This window comes from Peromyscus californicus, unplaced genomic scaffold (genome assembly GCF_007827085.1).
Source record: "Peromyscus californicus insignis strain IS unplaced genomic scaffold, ASM782708v3 Scaffold_8__1_contigs__length_139910024, whole genome shotgun sequence".
NCBI classification, from domain to species: domain Eukaryota; kingdom Metazoa; phylum Chordata; class Mammalia; order Rodentia; family Cricetidae; genus Peromyscus; species Peromyscus californicus.
Genome location: NW_026294606.1, coordinates 74,163,860 through 74,183,830, shown reverse-complemented (window position 1 = coordinate 74,183,830; position 19,971 = coordinate 74,163,860).

The window sequence follows — 19,971 nt, the reverse complement described above, 5'->3', positions numbered from 1 at the left end:
GGAATTATGAGGTGAGATATAGTTTTTGTTGGGTATAAACCAGTTTATACATGGAGTATTTTATTGCATTTTAATATATTTTAACTTGAGCTTACTCATTTACATTACTAGCTGTTTTGATACTAAAGATTTAGTTCAAGGGCTAGGGACAAGACTCCACGGTTAAGAAAACTTGCTGCTCTCCCCAAGGACTCACCCACATGGCAGATCACAATCATCTGTAAAAAACTTCAGTTCCAGGGAATCTGATGCCTTTTTCTGACCTCTGAGGCCACTGGGCACACATGTGTTTCACAGACATATATGCAGGCAAAATACTCATATACATAAAATAAAAAAACTAATTCTTAAAAAGAATTAATTCAGAAAAATATTAGTAGTATGATTTCATTTTATTTAAATTGTATGTTTTTATCTTTGTTTGTTTGGTTGGTTTCATTTGGTTTGGTTTTTTGAGACAGGGTTTCTCTATGTATCCCTGGCTGTGCTGGAATTCTCTCTGTAGACCAGGCTGGCCTCTAACTCAGAGAGATCCGACCTCCTCTGCCTCCCTTGTGCTGGGATTAAAGGTGTGTGTCACCACACGTGGCTAAATTGTACATTTTTAGATCTCTTCATTTCATAAATACTAATTTAATAATAATTACTTGAGTTATTTCTCTAAAATAGTATTACATAGGCTGTAGCCAGTGCATTAAAGTCCGCTTTGCTAAGCAGATACGAAATCTATGGAGTAGCTCCCCTTTTCCCCCCTTCATTACTACAGTATCTCTTTTAGGTTTATTCAAAAAACTTGAGGCACCTGAAAATGTAAACAAAATTCTTTTAAAACTTAGCTGTTTCATTTTCCTGGTTCTTATGCTTGTTCTTTTAATTTTGCTATTGTTATAGAAAATAATATTTCTGAATACAAGCAGAGGCTAAAATACAATCCACTCCACATTTCACACACCACAGGACAACCCAGGGTACTAAATACAACAGGCAAGAAAATCCTGCTGTGGCCATGTCCCCTCCAGGCAACCGGACAGCTGCTCTCTGTTCTGTTAGTTTTCCTCCTCCTGTCAGAAATTCCCTCCTGCCTCCTTCTGCTCCTTTTTCCCCTTCCCCAATCTCTGCCCCTTCCCTTCCCCTCCTCCCTCTTTCCCCTCCTCCCTCTTTCCCCCCTTTCTTCCTCCCCCTCTCTCCCCTGCCCTTTTTTCCTCCCTCCCTCTCCCCTCTTCCCTTCTTCTTCTCTCCCTCCCTCTCTCTTCCCCTCTCCCCTTTTTCCTCTTGGTCTCACTCCTCCTCCCCCTCTCTCTTCCCCCCTTCCTCCCCCAATTAAAATATGAGCTTCCAGAGAATGCAGACGGTTTGTCTTGAATTACCCACAGAAAGTGGTGCTCAAGTAGCATCTGTTGGATTAATGAGCCAATCTACAGCTAATGCAGTTCTCCACTCCTTTCTGAATATGTTGACCCTCGGAGGGGCACCTGGAGCCAGACTGTGCTGAGATCCTTGCAGCCGGCAAAGCGCCACAGCAGAGTCCTTTTATCTGGTTGCTATTTTTGCTCAGTGGTGTTATGATAGCTCTAGTCAACTTGCTAAGGACAGCACACCTCTCCATTCCCATCTGTTATCCTTAAAAAGATATTAAACAGGGCTATCTGTGGAAAAAGCCCCAGAAGGTGAAAAATGCTCTCCATACACTAACATAATCCAATCCCATCCAAACAGATCTCAGGTCAACAAGCTAAACAATATTTTCAGCTAAAAGAGCAGATTTTAAAGGTCTTTGCTTCTTAGTCATTTTTCCTTTTTATTTTGGAGCTCTTGAGTGGGAAACACATGAAGAAATATACAGAAGTCCAAGCACATGGTCCAGGCACGAAGAGGGATTCGGAGCAGTGAGACCATCTGCAGATAGCTGATTCTAATGTGCATGTTATATGCTTACTTTTGTGGTGTGACCGGCCATGGGGTACATGATTCCTTGTCCTGACATTCAATCAATGCCCAGTTCTAATAGGTGATAACTGAAGCATTTGTCATGTGTGACCTTCCTTGTCTGTCCATTTCCTGCTAATCTACAGCCTCTGGTTTCCCTGCCTTTAATACTGTCTCCAGTGCCTCACCTCCACCCACTTCTCCCAAAGCCAACACCCTGGCCTTGCCCCTAACAGTGTAAAGCACCTCGGTGACAGTCGCTTCTCAGAACACAGAGCAGGCTTTCAATGAGTCACAAGAACTCTCCGGGACAGGCTGCTGTGTTTTACCCCTGCTCTTGCACTGGGTGATCTTGTCCTGTGAAATAAATGAACCTTCTCGGTCTCTCGCCTCTGTGTTACTTATAAACTGACCTTCCTCCCATAATGCCTTCTGTGTCAATCTTGATGGTCAGTATGAGTGCTGTAAGACTAGAAAAGCACACCAATGGGCCAGTCTACGAAGAAACTCCTACCCTGAATGTGGGAGGCACCATCCCATGGCGGAGGGGCTACACAAAGAGTAAGAGAGACAGAGGACAGAGAACAGGCGCTCTCTCTCTCTCTCTCTCTCTCTCTCTCTCTCTCTCTCTCTCTCTCTCTCTCTCTCTCTCTCTGCGAGCATCTTTGTTCTGTACCTTCCTCATCACAACAGACTGGAACCAGGAGGCAATATAAACGGTTACTGTCCTTAACTTGTTTCTGTTGGGCATTCTCTCACAGCAGCAAATGCTAACTCATACACTGTCTTCACTGACAGTCTCTGGCTGACTATCCCTATCCACCTTGGAGGAATCAATTTAAGCTTTGGAAGGGTTCCACTGGACCTGCCTGTAGCCTTCTGAAGTGGTCACTGTCATGACTGCCTTTGAGTAAACCTGGTCAGTTTTCATTTCCCACCACATTGTAAACACATGAAACTGCTAAACTGAAATCTAGAGGCTTCTGCTCGGACCCTGGCACCATCAGGGTACCTGGAATGTGCCTGGAGTCTTTTATATGAGCTTGAGATAAACCGGGCATATTCTGGATTGCCTAATGCCATTTTTATACTGATGGATCTATCTGACCCCCTTAATCCAAACCAGCTTGTCTTGGTTTTCCCAAAACCATGCTTCTGTGACTAAGTCTGGAGTGTTGCATACTGTATAATCATAGATCTGCCCATTTCTTTGGTCTCGTGGCATCTTTTGGTTGGTCTCAAACTCTGGGACTGGTATTTTCTAGAATACGTGTCCTCTGAAATACTGTTTCATCAATCAGAATTAGGATATATATATTTCTAATATTATATATTATATATATAATCCTAATTCTGATATATATATGTATCCTAATATATATAGAGTTAGATATATATATTCCTGAAAACCCTTCTTGCAGTCTATGAATGTTGTCAAATTCTAATTATGAGTATATGGATTGGTTGACCTGACTAGACCATGGACTTCCTAAGGTCCAAGGCTATCTATCAGCTCTTTTTTTCTTTTTCTAAGACAATGTCTCACGCTGTAGCTAGGGTTGAACTTAAATTCATGCCTGTCGTGTCTCAGCATCCCCACACCCACCACCTATGCTCAAACTACAGGCATGTGTACCACCACACCCAGCTTTTGAAACTTGATTGCCTAGGACAGTATCTGGAACTAAGAGTCACTAACATTTAACTTCTTATTGAATGAATTGGATGAATGAATACATGAATGTTAACAGAGGTAGGGTTTTTTTTATTTAAGCATATGCAATTTCTTAGGAAAATCTCAAAGTAAAATTGCATTTAATGAGGTATTTGATGAACTACTTTTCTATAAAAACAAAATCATGAGAAAATAAGGTCATCTTTGCCATCCCCGGGAAAGGCGTGCTCAGCAACTAGCCCCATCCCTGCTTGCCTGGATGTTTCAAGACCTAGAAAGAGGAACAGTGATTCCTTTTGGGCACAGAGACTACTCTTTCCCAGTGCTACTTACTTAGTTAGCATTCCTCACAGGCTCTAAGATAGCCTGCTTTTCCTTAGGTCTAGCTGTACCTCGCTTCTGAACAGAAACAGCAGAGTGAGCTGGAGATGCTCATCTTAGCAATTACTGAGGCCATTCTCAATCTGCAAATTCCTGAGCATGCCTAATGTGTTCTGAAAGTTACATCTGTGCTTTCCGGGAAAGCTGTTTGGCTCCCACCCATCCCATGCTCTCCTTCGGTCCCGGGAAGAAGTCCCTTGCCCACAGCTACACCACTTTAGTCTCAGATGGGCCCCCGGAACATGTGTTCTGATACCATCTCACAGCTGAGCTGTGTGTCCTCAGCCCCACAGGGCCAAATGCAATCCACCTGGACAACCGACCAGACAGTCTCTGGACCAAGAAAAGGTCAGAGCGATGGCAGCAAAGGTATTGCAGCTTGGAAATCATCACAGAAGTCACCAGGCATCCTGCCAGCCCCAGAGCAGGCCCTGAAATGAAACCTCTTAAATACAGTTCTTCAATCAACAATGAAGGGATGACAGGGAGGCTGTTGTTTAATGAGAAAAAAAATGGCGGCTATAGAAATGTACTGACTTAGCAAGAATAGAACTCTCCTACTAAGAGTGGACAGACTTTCCAGATTTGGGGGCAGAAGGTCAGTGTGTAACTACCACGGACATGCAGAATGAATTAATGGAACATCATTTTGTTCATGGCTCCAGAAGAGTTTCGGGAGATTGGATACAGAGATGTGGCAAATATCTGATGGGGGCATGTGATAACTGCCTTAGAAATAGCTGAAGAAAGGTCCCCATGAGCTTTGGTGAGGGAGGCCAGAGAATGAGGTTTGAAGAGCCCCACCCTCATCCAGGGGGAGAAAGAACTTGAAACGGAGGTAAATGTTAGTTACCAATAAGCAAATGTCATCACCAAGGATATTAGTATATGTGTCTAATGACAAAATATAGAATATGTAAAAAATAGTAACTGGGTGAATATTAACTATGTATATTTAAACATCATATTAACAGAAATAAATGTAACTAATAAATTAAATTTTTAAAAAGAAAGCCAAAAAAAAAAAAAGCTGGAGCTAGACAACTCACTTTCCTTCATATTATAGTTCAGCATCAGCATTTCTCTATCATCCTGAGAAAAAAACAAGAATGAAGAAGAAAAAGACCTAACTAGCCGCTCTGAACCTAACTAACTAACCACTCGGAATCTGTCAAAGGAAGTAAAAGCAACCATGACCAAGACAGGAAAGCCAGGGATAGTGGCACGAGACCATGGTCCCAGCACTTGGGAGGCTGAGGCAGCAGGATTGCAAGTCTGTAGGCCAAACTGGGCTGTGTAGTGAGCATGAAGCCAGCCAGCACAGAACTTAAGTAGCAGGACTTTGTCTCAAAAACACCAAAACAGACCTCACCTGCCGAGTAGAGAGTTGGCTCATCAGATAAAGGTTCCTGCTCCTAAGGGTGACCACCCGAGTTTAATGTTTAATCCCTGGGACCTGCATGATGGAAAGATAGACCTGAGAGTTGTCCTCGGACCTCCACATGCACACTGTCACACACACACACACACACAGAGAGAGAGAGAGAGAGAGAGAGAGAGAGAGAGAGAGAAATGGAAAATAATTTTTAAAGAAGTGAAGAGGGGCTAGAGAGATGACTCAGAGGTTAAGAGCACTGACTGCTCTTCCAGAGGTCCTGAGTTCAATTCCCAGCACCCACATGGTGGCTCACAACCATCTGTAATGAGATCTGGCACCCTCTCCTGTATACATAATAAATAAATAAATCTTAAAAAAAAAAGAAGTGAAGGAAGGTAGAATAATAACAGTGCATTGTTGTGTGGTATTTGTTTGTGTTCTGACAAATAAAGCTTGCCTGGAGATTGGAGGGCAGAGCCAGCCACTAGTTAACCATAGAGGCCAGGCAGTGGTGGCACACACCTCTAATCCCAGCACTTGGGAGGAGGAAGTAGAAAGATCAGGAGTTTAAGGCCACCCTGGGCTATACAAGATTAAACCAGTCTAAAACAGAAACAGCCAGTTAGTGGTGGCTCACACCTTTAATCCCAGCACTAGGGAGGTGGAGACAGGAATATAAAGCACGTGGAGACAGGGTCTGGCCCATTCAGTCTGAGGATTCATAGAGACAGAATCCCCCTTTTTGGTCTGAGGATTCAAAGAGGTAAGAAATTTCTAGAGGCTGTCTGCTCTGCTTCTCTGATCTTTCAGCTTTCACCCTTGATATCCGACTCTGGGTTTTTATTGTTAAGACTAAATAAATTCGTGCCTCAGTGCATCAATTTTATTGTTGGGCAGAAATAAATTCATATGTAATGATAATAATAATATGCAAATGTGGAACCAGTAAATGAAATATTACAAACGTCCAGAGGCAGACACCAGGGTGGGCGTAAACATGAGGCCTGCATGCCACACCATAAATATGTAAAAATTAAGTCAAATTAACAAACTATTTAAAAATTATAGTATGTCCTCCTGCTTAGAAATGAATGTTTTTGAAGGAGGGAGTACAGCCTAGTGGTACAGTCCTTGTCAATATATACCAGGCATTGGGTTCAATATCCAACACTGAAAAAATGAGGAATAAAGAGGGTAAGTAACCAAGATACGATTGTGAATCACCAACTCAAGCTCTCCTGTAGCCATCAGTCTTCCTGCTGGAGATTTGTCTGTCTCAGCTGCAGGACAGAGAGACCTATGTAAGCCTGGGAGGTAGGAGCTAGCATTTCATAAGCTCCACAGAGATGTGGTCCAGTTGGAACAACCCTCTCACACTTGGTCAAGAGTCAGAATCCCCAGCAGCCGCTGACATTCCTCGGTGGCTGGGCCCCTACCTCAGAGTTTTGGGTTTCTGGATTGGAACCCAAGAATTTTGCATTTCTAACAGATTCCTGGGTCACGTGATGATACTTAGGAAACCACATTCTAGAAACCACTGGCATGGGCAGGAGATGAACAGTGAGGCGTTGCTCTCTGGGAAAAGTTACCTGCTGGAGGTAAGCACAGGCAAGGCCTTCTGGAGAGCAGCATCCAAGACAGAGCCCTCCTGCTCACTCTGCCATACCAGGAGCAGAACACAAGCCGGGCAACCTGGGAGATGGAGGTGGGGGGTGGGCAGTCCAGAATCAATGCTGTCCTTCTTTAACCCTGTCATCCAGTCATTCAGTGAGAAGAATCGTACTCCCCAGCAACAGACCAGCAACTTTACTGCAAGCAAGGCCAAGTGCCAGGGGGCACAAGGATGCTCTGGTTCCTTCCATCACCAGTGATGGGGCAAGACAGCAACGGGGTCAGCCGAGGCTGCTGTGAGAACAGGCCTTGCTTTGTTCTCACCTAAAATGCTGAGTTCATTCATCTGAGAACAAAACCTTCAAGAGCATCATTTATTAACATCTCATGTTAGTACTGGGGAACTGGGGTACCACCCTGGCCTAAGAGAAGGTTAGGCCTTCAGACTTTCAAAAGGTAACCTGGGGCTTAAAGCAGTGAAAGGCTTTTTTCCTTTCCCTAACCCAGGCTTAAGGAATGTCAAAAGACTAAGATGGGGACAGTAATATGAGTTAAAAACCATGTGGCCTGATGGCCTTGGTGTTCAGTTTCTGCACCTCAGGAGGAAAGGGATAGTTCTGAACTTTGACTGAACTTCTACCCATCAATTTATTGTTATTTCAAAATCGACTATAGTTTTATTTTGCATAGAGCATACCAATATAGTGGTTACCTGCTGTATTTCAAGAATAATAATAGCCCACGCATTCTTCCCCCAGGACTGAAGACTTTTACATGAGATGCAGGTCACCTAGTGAGGGTCAGTGGGCCACACTCCACCCTGAAGGTCTGTCTCAAGGTCTCCTTCTCTTCTCTTTTCCTGTAGTGCTCACCATGAACCAGAGCAGGAGCTGGCACACTGGGGAAGTGACTTCCTCACAGCCTCACAAGCAGAGCCCTCAGGCCCCTAACTACCCATCTCTCCAGGGCCTCGGTCAGGAGGAGCTGCCGCTGTGTGTGGGGAGGTGACCAGTTAATGCACAGTTTGGACTCTAGAAATAAAACCCCCAGGCTTTGCTAAGAACAGCCTTGAAATTCCTTTCCTCTGGCACTTTGTTCACAAGTCCATAAATAGTTCTCTCTTCAAACAAGTACTGAGAGCTGAAGCTCACAAAAAAATGGAAAATGGTTTCCGGGCTGAAGTACTAACTCCATTCACACAGGTCACAGCCTTCCAGGCACACGGTGATGTCAGTTGCAATACAGGGCAGAGCTCAAATGCACGGCCTCATTGGTGAGATTCTGGTGAGATGGAGACATGTGTCCCCCACACATTGCAGCTGCACAGAAGTCCTGGAAGGTGGCTGGTTCTCAGCCAAGTACAGTCTGAGAAGTTGGGATGGCCTGGAGGGAAGAGCAGTAGAGCATTCACTGGACAGCTGAGCAGGAGTCACAAAAGGGAAATGGTTCCTGCTTTATGGGTGGCACGTTCTTGAAACATGGAGCCAGACACGGTGGTGGCAGGTAACAGTCTTCCTTGGGTCATGCCCCTGTGAAACAGCTGCTTTGCATGTGTGGAATCACAGTTTACCTGTCAGTGGATTGAGTCCTCTAAGGGTAGAGATAGGAAAATCTGCACCAATGTTTTCAGCTGTTTGCCAGAGATAGGAAGGAGGGAGCTAGGAAGGACTAGTCAGGGAGGGGAGGAAGGAGGGAGAGAGGGAGGGAGGGAGGGAGGGAGGGAAGGAGGGAGGGAGGGAGGGAGAAGAGGCAGGTAGGAAGCAGGTAGATAGGTCCTCCATCAAGAACCAAATTGCCTCACCTGGCTATAGACTCGTCAAGCACATGAAGCAATCAATGAAAGATTTATGAATACATTATAAAGTGGGGGTATGGCCAACTGAGGTAATTGGCTAAACTGTGAGGAGAAAATCTCACAGAGACTTTGGACATAGCCCCAAGTAAATGGTTTGCTGGTGGTGCTGATAATCTCTTTGGGTTTTCACTATGTTCCTAATGTTTTTAAATTCATGAAAAGCAAAAGCAATTTGGAGTGTGTGTGTGTGTGTGTGTGTGTGTGTGTGTGTGTGTGTGTGTGTGTTGTTGTTGTTGTTGTTGTTGTTGTGCATGCTCCCTAATAATTTATGTGAGCATTGTTAACTCCATGGCTGGTTTATTCTGTGTTTGGCCCATATTAACAACACATGTTGCCCATAACATAAAGTCAATCTGAACATAACTAGTTTCAAAGCCTAGAGAAAAGAAAATGCAGAACACACAGACAGACAGACAGACAGACAGACACACACACACACACACACACACACACACACACACACAGAGCCACTGTGGGTTATTGAATTCATTAAAAGAAAGAAGTTGGGGTGCTGCCCTGAAGGAGAAATACTGCCTGATGCCTTGCGGCAGCCGCAGACACAGATGGCCTGCTAAAGACAGAAACTTCTGTGGAGTGAGGAGGGCTCTTTCAGAAACACAGCTCCCATTATCTCCAAAGGGCATTTAAGGACACCAGTCTTGGCTTCTGGTCTGTGCAGGGCAAAATCATTCTGCTTGTCCAGTGTGCAGGTCAACCGCTAGAGGGAGGCAGGGACCTTAACTTCCAAAAAACACAGCAGTAGGGATTGCCTGCAGAGCGGTGGAAATTCCTTGGGACAGTTTTGCTTCATCTGTCCTTGGAGACTGCTTAATTCCTAGACTGATTCCTCTCTTCAACAGTCATTGAAGGCTGCTGCTCTGTATGTTCACATTAGACTGTGAGGAACACTGAGGCTGTCCACATAGTAGGGCCAGTCTTGCATTTGGAGCAGCATAAAGGGAAGTCAGGAAGCTCGCAAAGCAAACTATCTGAAAACATGTCAGCTTTCCCCACACTGTTAGCTCACCTGACTGACAACTTGAGGGTGGGCCAGCACCATCTGCTTCTTCTGCTGCCCAACTCTGGACACCCTCAAGGGTAGTTAAGCAAGCTAATGAAGCAAACGCTCCTCTGCCTTTCAAAACTGTATCTGCTATTACGTAGCCTGTCCCCTCAATTAGTGTAAAGGAGACATTTCTTGGGTTATCGCCTATTAAAATGCCCTGGAGATATATGTGAAAGAGTTCGCTTGGTTCTATTAACTACTGAAGGGAGACCAGATGCTCTGTACCAGGGAAACCGTAAATAAGCTATGATGATGCTACAGAATGTGTTATGATGAATCCTTTATCATCACTCTTTAATCATGATTTGAATGACTCGCTGAGCCAAGGAGATGGTTCAGCAAGGGAAAGCACTTGACACACAAACCTGATGATCTGAGATCAATCCCCAAATCCAACAAGAGGTGAGAACCACCTCCCAAAAATTGTCCTCTTTTCTCCACATGCACATCACAACACTGTGCATCTGCACACACACATACACACAATAATAATTAATTTTTTAAATTAATGCTAAAAGAAAAATGAACAAAATGAACTCAACCATTTTTGTTTTTTGAAACAGGATCTCACTGTGTAGTCCAAGCTGACCTCAAACTCAACATCCTCCTGCCTCTACACCACTATACCTGGCTGGTCTTAATTATTTTAATAACAATAATAATAATGTAAAGCTCCATGGGATTGGAGATATGGCTCAGCCATGAAGAGGACTGGCTGCTCTTCCAGAGGACCCAGGTTCGATTCCTAGCACCCACATGGCAGATCACTGAGCCGGTCTTCTGGCCTCCTTGGAGACCAGGCACACAGGTAGTCCACACACATGCTTGTAGGCAAAACACCCATACACGTAAAATAAAATAATCTTTAAAAAATAAAAAAAGTAAAGGCCCAAAACCTGAGAGAAATGCCTCTATATCCCTAAATGCTGAACTTACCTTGTCTTCCTTAATTTTTTTGTGTTAAAATAGATACTCATTTTGTAATCAAAAAGTGGAATAAACCATTATTCCTGAAAAAAAGAGGTTGACTCCTTTTTGTGAATGGCTAACAAGGAGACTGTAACCGCTGAGAAGAAAGGATAGTTAGTAAGGAAGCACTCTGCCAGGACGGGTGGGGAGTGCATGGAGTGGAGGGAGGCTAAGGAGCTCTCAGTCCACCTGCTTCTCTGCACAGTGCCCAGCCAGGCACCACGCTCCACTCTACAAACTCAGGGTGGCTGGGCGTGGGGGAGCAGGTGTCAGCATCCCTGCCTACACTGCCTACTGAATACAAGCCCTTTGGATAACAGGCTGATTCGGGAATGAACATTGAAACCTTTGCTTGGATGGCTCGGCCAGGCAGAGAGAAAGAGTTAGCATTTTGGCAAGTTTTAATTTTTATTCTGCTCAGTTCAGTTCACAGTGATTAGAAATGACCCAAGTACTCTTAATTAAGTCCTAAACACTGTTCTTTACTGCATAAAATTCATTTGGGCATTTTCATGAGTCAGCGAATGGGTGTGTTTTATATATATACACAGGGAGGTACTTGCAAAGTGGTATTGGCAAGGAATCGCTACCCAGCTGAGGGTGCGTGGCAAGCATGTATGAGTGTTTGAAAGAAAACACAGAGGAGACTTTCCTCTTTGGCGTATTCTTTCTAAGTCCCACACTAACCAGTAGACTGGGAGCTAGGTAGGATGTGATGTCTGAGGACATGCTGCCTTAGAAGGTTTTTTTAAAATTTAAGTAGAATGGTTGAGACTTCCTGCAGACATGCAGATGAGCATCTAGAATTTTGGTAGGGGTGCCAGGAGCCTCCACCTTGAGTCAACTCCTTATCAGTCATTCCTAAGTCACCTAGAGAGAGGCTCTATGGGAAGGGAGGAAAGTGGGTGGTCAGGGTCTGAAATAATGTGGAGAATAGAGGCAGGCATTCTCCATCAACAGGCTTGTAAAGCTGAAGAAATCAAATGACCGCAGTATAAATAACACAATTAAAAACACCTGAGCCCAGGAAAAAGCAGGCATGCAAGGAAGATTTCCATCTTCACTAAGTGTCAAGAGGCTCCGAAGCTCACCAAGGTCTCCCCCTTGGATGAGTCTTGAAACCCTTCTCCAAAGGCCTTCCCTTGCTCTCCAGCTTCAGCCAGTGCTGAGAGGGGTGTGGGGACCATGAATCAGACCACAGAAGCCACAGGAAGAATCTCTACTCTTTGACCTGGTAAATGTTGCTCTGAGGCTCTCCGACCTTATCTTCTGCTATTCTTGTCAGCCTGCCTAGACCAAAAATAATTAACTGCTGTGGGATGTTCTGTATGTTAAGTGTGTTGCTCTGATTGGTTAATAAATAAAACACTGATTGGCCAGTAGCCAGGCAGGAAGTATAGGTGGGATAAGGAGAGAGGAGAATTCTGGGAAGTGGAAGGCTGAGTGAGAGAGCTGCTGACAGCCGCTGCCATGACAAGCGAGATGTAAGGTACCGGTAAGCCACGAGCCATGTGGCAACTTATAGAGTAATAGAAATGGGTTGATTTAAGATATAAGAACAGTTAGCAAGAAGCCTGCCACAGCCATACAGTTTATAAATAATATAAGTCTCTGTGTGCTTACTTGGTTGGGTCTGAGCAGCTGCGGGACAGGCGGGTGAGGGAGATTTGTCCTGACTGTGGGCCAGGCAGGACCAGGAAAACTCTAGCTACAATTAACTGATAGAAATGAAACTCTAAATAAGCCTTTTGATCATTTCTCTCAAACAGATACTTTCCCTTAACCGTTGGCGTTTTGGAGGAACTTTTCTTGCCAACTGTAAGATTGGTCCATCTGGAACAAGCATTTCTGTAATTCTTTATTTCTTTAGCTCCCAGAGATTGGCTGTGTTATTGCTTCTGGTAGAACAGAATGGTACAGTCAGGGGACTCCAGGCTATCACCAGTCTCCTTTGCAGCCTGATTTAGGGACCAGCATGTAGCCCAGCCAAAGAGAAAAATGACAATGTGATTCTGCTTGTCCCTTAGGGAAGAAAGAGGACATTTCTGATAGTGTGAGAGAGAGAGAGAGACACACACAGTCGGCCACTGGGACATGGCTATAGTGACCCCTGCATGCCACATAGGTCCTATAGGCAGGTTCTCTGTAAAGACACCGCAAGGTCTGTGAGTGTCTGACCAGAAACACGGACCCGAATAGGAAGCACTACTACTATGGCAGCCGTTAAAGAGGGGTGGCCTTTTGGAATACACTGCTGGACTGTAACAAGTATTTAAAATCACCTCTTCCTCTAATCCCAGGGAATAAAACAACAAAAGCTAGACAAACAAAACTACTTTAAATAAGCTCCACAAGAAAACTGTAAAAGGCTTTTAAAAAGCATTGAATTTGGGACAGTTTAGAGCACTTGTTGCTCTTGCAGAGGACCAGGGTTTCGAGATATTCCCAGTAATCACATGGTGGCTGGCAACCATCTGTAACCCCATTTCCAGGGTGTCTGACTCATTGTTCTTACTGGGCACACACATGATGCATGTACATCATAGTATAAAATAAAGTTTTATTCAAACATATAAACACTCATACATATAAAATAAAGTAGAAAATTGTTAGCAGATTCTTTGAGTGTGAAGGTTATGGCTTAAATCTGAAATACACCACCCCCAAGCTCATGTTTTTAATGGTTTATTTAATGGTGTGTGTATGTGTGTGTGTTTGTGTGTGTGAAGGCACCTATAGAGGCCAGAAGCATTGGATCCTCTGGAGTTGGAATTAAGGGGTTTGTGAGCTACTGAACATGGGTGATACAGGAACCTGACTTCAAGTCCTCTGAAAGAGCTATACACACTTTTAGCTGCTGAGACATCTCTTGGTCCCCTGGGCTCATGTTTTAAAGGCATGGTCAGCTTGTGTGATTTTGAAAGCTCTGGGACCTGCCTAGCAGAAAGAGGTCATGAGGAGCAGGTCTGCCTTTGAAGGTGGTACCTGTTCCTGGTTCCAGACTATGATGGATTCTCAGTTTACTGACTCACCATCATGTGAATGGCTACCCCTGGCTCCCATCTCCACAGACACAACCCTTCCTGCCACCACGTCTGTATGAAACCATGAACCAAAATAAACATTTCCTCTCTTCGGTTGTTTCTGTCCAGAATTTCAGAGTTAGTGACTCAGAAGTAGTTAGCATAGAGTTAAGCATTGCTCTATACAAACAACTCTCAACTGAACCCACCTGGCTTAACTCAGATTTTCTGAGAAAGGAGCCAAAAATGGTAATTCTTATCCAAATGACTTATTAGCCTGTGCTCTTGGGACAGGAAAATAAGAGGAAAGAGAAATCTGGAGCTAGAGGAAGCTGTTGGCCATGGTGACACATATTTTTAATCCCAGCTCAGGAAGCAGAGGCAGGTGGATGTCTATGAGTATAGTCTGTAATGTCTATATAACTATGGCCTATATAATGAGTTCCAGACCACCAGGGCTGCATGATGAGACTCTGTTTCAAAAACAACAAAAAGAATACAAAGTCCACTACAGACTAGCTTTGGTCCAGGACCCAGTGGACATTCTCATCACCCACAATCGACACCAGGATTAAGTCTTATCTGGTGACTTGGTCCCATGTGGCTTTAGCCACCGTAGGGTAGAGTGGGCTGGCAGACAGCTAAGCTACTCAAGGATCTTAGCTGTGGCAGAGCGAAGGGGGCTATTCCATAAAGGTTGCAACTGCGAATTGCTACCAATACAAGATGGGTACAGTGCTGCATTAGGAGGCACTGGGCAGGATACTGATGGTATCTACTATGCAAAACAACCACAAGAAAAGCACCAGGCCATGTCTGAGTCCCAAAGTAGGACCATGGCTAGCCACATCTGCAGCAGAAAATGGAGGGGAGCTACCACGGACATTTATTAATATCTATTCCCTCCCCAATGGGATGAAAGGCCTTCTTTTTCAGAAGAGCAGAAGATGAAGTTAAAGCAACAGAAGGAATCTTGGGTGGTATGAGTCAGACAGATGCAGGACAGATGCCAGAGCAGTTTCTGCAGGCTTTGTAACACAGAATATCCCTTGGTATCCATAGGGACTGGTTTCTCCATGCTCTCTTCTTCAGATACTGAAATCCCCAGATGCTCAAATTCCTGACATAAAATGATAGAATATTTACATATGCATACATCATCTCTTGATTAGTTGTAACACCCTTACAATATAAATGCTATGGAAATAGTTGTTGACAAAAATGAGAGATCTATGCACATTCAGTACAGTCACTTTTTAAAACATATTTTTGATATGCAGCTGGTTAAGTCTACAAATACAGAATCCACAGACAGAGAGGACCAACAATATTTACTTTCTATAAATCTCAATTTTCTTGTTTACAAATTAATACACAGTGTTATTATTAGACGAGGTCAGGCTTGTTCAGGATAGCATGGTTATAGACTATTATTAGAGATAATAAAATTTGCCCTAGTGTGGCACATCAAAGAATTTATATTTTAATGAGCATAGCTCAGTTCCTGAAACATAGTAAGGCTTTGTAATAGGGAATTTATCATAATTAAGTAGAAAAGCAATATTTGTAATAATATCAGACATGATCAGAATTGTAACACAGAAGAGGTTGAGACAAAGGGATTATGAGTTTGAGGCTAGCCTGGGCTACATACAATGCATATTATGTCTTCAAAAATAAAAACAAAGAAAGGAGGGAAAGGAAAAGAACTGAAATGAAAGGGTGAGAATTGTAAAGTGTCACCATATAGTAGGAAACCAAATAGCTTTAATAACATCCAAGGGCAACCTATGGTACTCACCCCGAGACTGGAACATCCAAGAAGCACACTCAAGGCTTTCAGAGAACATGAGATCAGTGCCCTTGGAAGCCTATCATTACTCTCTGGCCCAAGTTTTGAAAGGAATGAAGAAATCAGAGGTAAATTCAACATAGCATATATATTGCTTATGTTTAAAATAATATTATGACCCAACATTTTGGGTAGAGGAAATCTCAGAGTCCATCTGCCTGCCTGATACACAAATTCTCTACACAATGTCCTGGAAAAATAATCTTTCAGGTGAGTTCATCTTTGGTAGGTTTATGTAAGAAAGTTCTACCTTGAAAGTATTCTTTACTGTAATATCTACTCATTCTTGTCTTTACATCTTAGATCTGCTGTGTATCCTCTCAGAATCTCATCTCTGGGCTGTGGGAGAAATATTTGACATTGAAAACATTCTTCTGGTCCCCCCTGCCCCTCCTTAGCACCACAGTGTCCTTACACTTTCAATCCTTCATTCGTTCATTAAAATGGGGGTGGGGAAAGAAGACATCTTGAACTTAAAGTCGTCACTGCGAGTGCCTTTGTAACCAGACAAAGGGTCACTACAAATCTAATTTTGAGCAAGGCACAGTGGCCCATGCATGTAATCCCAGCTTTCATGTGGTGACAGTAAGAGAGTGATGAGTTTAAGACCATCTTGGCCTATATAGTGACAATGTTGTTGTATTTTATAATTTTTATTTTAAATCTGTTCTATATATAATCATAAAGTTATATATATATGACATGTGGGATATATGTTTCATATATAACATAGACATACATGTATACATGATTATTTAAACACAGAATCACACACACACACACACACACACACACACACACACACACACACATGTTTTTTAATAGCAGTGAATCATGCCTTCACACATAGCTTTACTCCTTTCCCAGATACTTTCTCAGGACTGCATAAATAAGACTAAACTTTTGTTTATAATAAAAATCTTTTTTAAAAATATGTGGTGATAGTATATCTTGTACCTCCAATAAAGCTTATCTAAAGATCAGAGGAAAACGCCAGCCACTGTATTAAACATAGATGTCAGGCAATGGTAGCACATACCTTTAATCCTAGCATTCGGGAGGCAGAGATCCATCCAGATCTCTGTGAGTTCAAGGCCACACTGAGAATAGAGCCAGGCATGATGGCACACACCATTAATCCCAGCACTAACCATAGAGGTCTGGAGGTCTGTACAGACAGACAGGAAATGATAGAGCTGGGCAGAAAGAGGAAGTGATGTAGCTGGGCAGAGAGAGGAAGTGAAGTGTGATGGTAGGGACAGAAAGGCACATAGGCGTGGGTATACAGGAAGTAGGTCTCCTTGGAGACTGAGGTGTCTGTGAGGTGAGGTTGGCTGTGGCTTTTCCTATTCCTCTGATCTCTCAGTTTTCACCCCAATATCTGGCTCTGGGTTTTTTATTAATATGACGGTTTAGCAATTCGTCTTACAAAAATATATTTACTTGTATTTTTTTTTCTTTTTTTTTGGTTTTTCAAGACTGGGTTTCTCTGTGTAGTTTTGGTCCCTGTCCTGGATCTCGCTCTGTAGATCAGGCTGGCCTCGAACTCACAGAGATCCACCTGGTTCTGCCTCCCAACTGCTGGGATTAAAGATGCGCACCACTGCTGTCCGGCTGTATAATTTTTTTTTAATTACCTGTATGTGCATATGTCGGGCAGGAGGGGTATGTACATGTGAGTACGGGTGCCTGTAGAAGCCAGAGGCACTGGGTCCCCCTGGAGATGGAGTTAAAGGCCATTGTGAGCTGCCTGACACAGGCACTGGGATCTGAACTTGGGTCCTCTGCCAGAACAGAGATGCTTTTAACCATCGAGCCTCTCTTCAGTCATCTCACATGCTTTTTGACCCCATCCACCATTACCACCTCACAGCTGACAGCTTCTCATGTTTTCTTCTCATATTCACTAGGTTTTTCTTTTGTATTTATTTTATATGGGTGTACGCAAATGTGGGTGCAGGTGCACACGAAGGCCAGAAAGGGGTGCTCGATACTCTGGAGCCAGAGTTAAATGCCAAATGATGTATGGCCTGGGAACCTACCTGCTTTCTTACCAGCAACTCCCTTACTGAAAGAGAACTCTGATGTTTAAGGACAGAAAATAAATGTGAATACACAAACTACTGTTGCTCTGGTAGGTAATTTCATAGGAGTTATATGTCTGGTTGAAGTCTCCAGACCATTGTCAAAGATTCAGTTTTCTTCTTCATGCCAGCCTCCTCTTTCCCATCCCTCCCAACCCTGTTTAAACATGTAACCACATAAGTAACTCAGTAGGCCATTATGGTTTCTATAATTACAGAGAGGTATTTTGGCTGTCTGCTCTCCTTAGCTTCACAAATGTTACTGGTTTTAGGGGTGAAGTTATTCCATGGGAAGAAATGATTAGGTATCTACTTTAAGCATTAAGAAACCACATCAATATAGATAAACATAGTTAAGACAAAAAATGTAAAACACGGAGAGTTCTACTAGAGCCATTGTGGGAGTTGGTGGGAGGGGCCTGAAAAATCACCACTGTTTCTCAGTAGTGGGGTGAGGCTCTTGTGTTGTGTTTAACAGAAGATCTCTTTGAAAACCAAAATGCAAACTGAGAGGGTGGTGATGGCCTGTGTGGCCACTGTCCTTGCTCCTAAATGGGCAGAGCAGATGGTCCATGCCAGTAGAACAATAGCCAGACAGTGCTGGCTTGTTTGGATGTGTCTCTGCTTAAAGCCAAGCTGATGTATTTCTTCCTAAAAACACTTCACTATTAACAATATGCACTTAAAACTCAAGGGTATTTGAATTTCAGTATTTAGGATAAACTATAAGTAATTCAGATATTTGGCTTTCTCATAGTTCCCAGTATTTTATCATTTGGGATTACATAATCTAAGAAATTGGTAGAGTCTTGGCCATTATTTCCAGGGAATTTGTTATATGTGCAAAGACATAATATTTATCCATCAAAAAGAATTATGGGATTTTTAGGCAAATTTTCTGTCCCGTTTTGACTGTTGACTTCTTCCTCCCCCCCCCCTTTTTTTTTTATAAATAAACTTCTTTAAAAGAAAAACAAATTAGTTCATTTATTTAGTAGGCAAGAGTGTACACATTGTCAATGCAACATTGTGGAGGTCAGAGGGCTTTCTGGAGTTCTTTCTCCCTTCCCACCTCGTTGTGGGAAGGTCTCTCTGGGGTTTCTGCTGAACTCCAGACTCCAGGCTAGCTGCATCTCCAGCTTCTGCTGAATCTCCTCTCTGCCTCCCACTTCTGCGTAGAAGTTTTAGGTGTGTTCTGCCTGTCCAGCTCTCTCCAGTGGGTTGGGTGGATCAGACCCAGGCCATCAGGGCTTGCTCAGCTCTTGGTGTTGACCTGCTGAGTCATTGATCCAGCTGGAGAGATCTTTTTACTTAATTTTTTTTTTAAATTAAAACATATCATTCTCTCCCTTCCCTTCCCCCTTTTCCGTGCACACTGCTCCCCCTTTCTCTCTCAAATTCATGGCCTCTGGGTTTTTTTTAAATTGATGTTATGTACATACCTTTTAAATAAGAAATTAAATTCTAAATCTATCCAATATCAAAAAAGCAAAAGTTATACAATAGTTTATTTGCTTGTTTGCACAATTCTTAAAGACCAAGGTTCAAAACTTTGTTTCTCTGACATGTCCTTGTGACTCTTCAGAGTTTTGGCGTTAAGAAGCCATAATGACATGTAGCTGTGGGTGGAGGATCTTTGTCAGGTCGATGTCACCATCCAACTGTTGAGATGCTTTGCGTTATTTTATTTTCTCTGTTGTTGGCATGGCACTGTAGAAGAGAGGAAAACAAAAGGAATCTCAGTAGAGCAAGACTGTGAATATTGTCTTACCAACTTTGTACAACATGAAATCGTTTAAAAACACTGATGGAGGTTATCATGAGCCTGTCTTAAGCACTGTATGGTAGCAGTTTCAGATCACAAAATACCATACAACGCAGTGGTTCTCAACCTTCCTGATGCTGCGACCCTTTAATATGGTTCCTCATGTTGTGGTGACCCCCAACTACAAAATTACTTCATTGCTACTTCATAACTGCAATTTTGCTACTGTTATGAATCATAATGTGAATATCTGATATGCAGGATAGTGGCTATGGGACCCCTATGAGGTCTTGACCCACAGGTTGAGAACCACTGATATAATGGCTGTGCCGCTTCTTGGTTACTCATTAATTTCTTAATATGATCTTAGTGTGACTCTTTTTCAC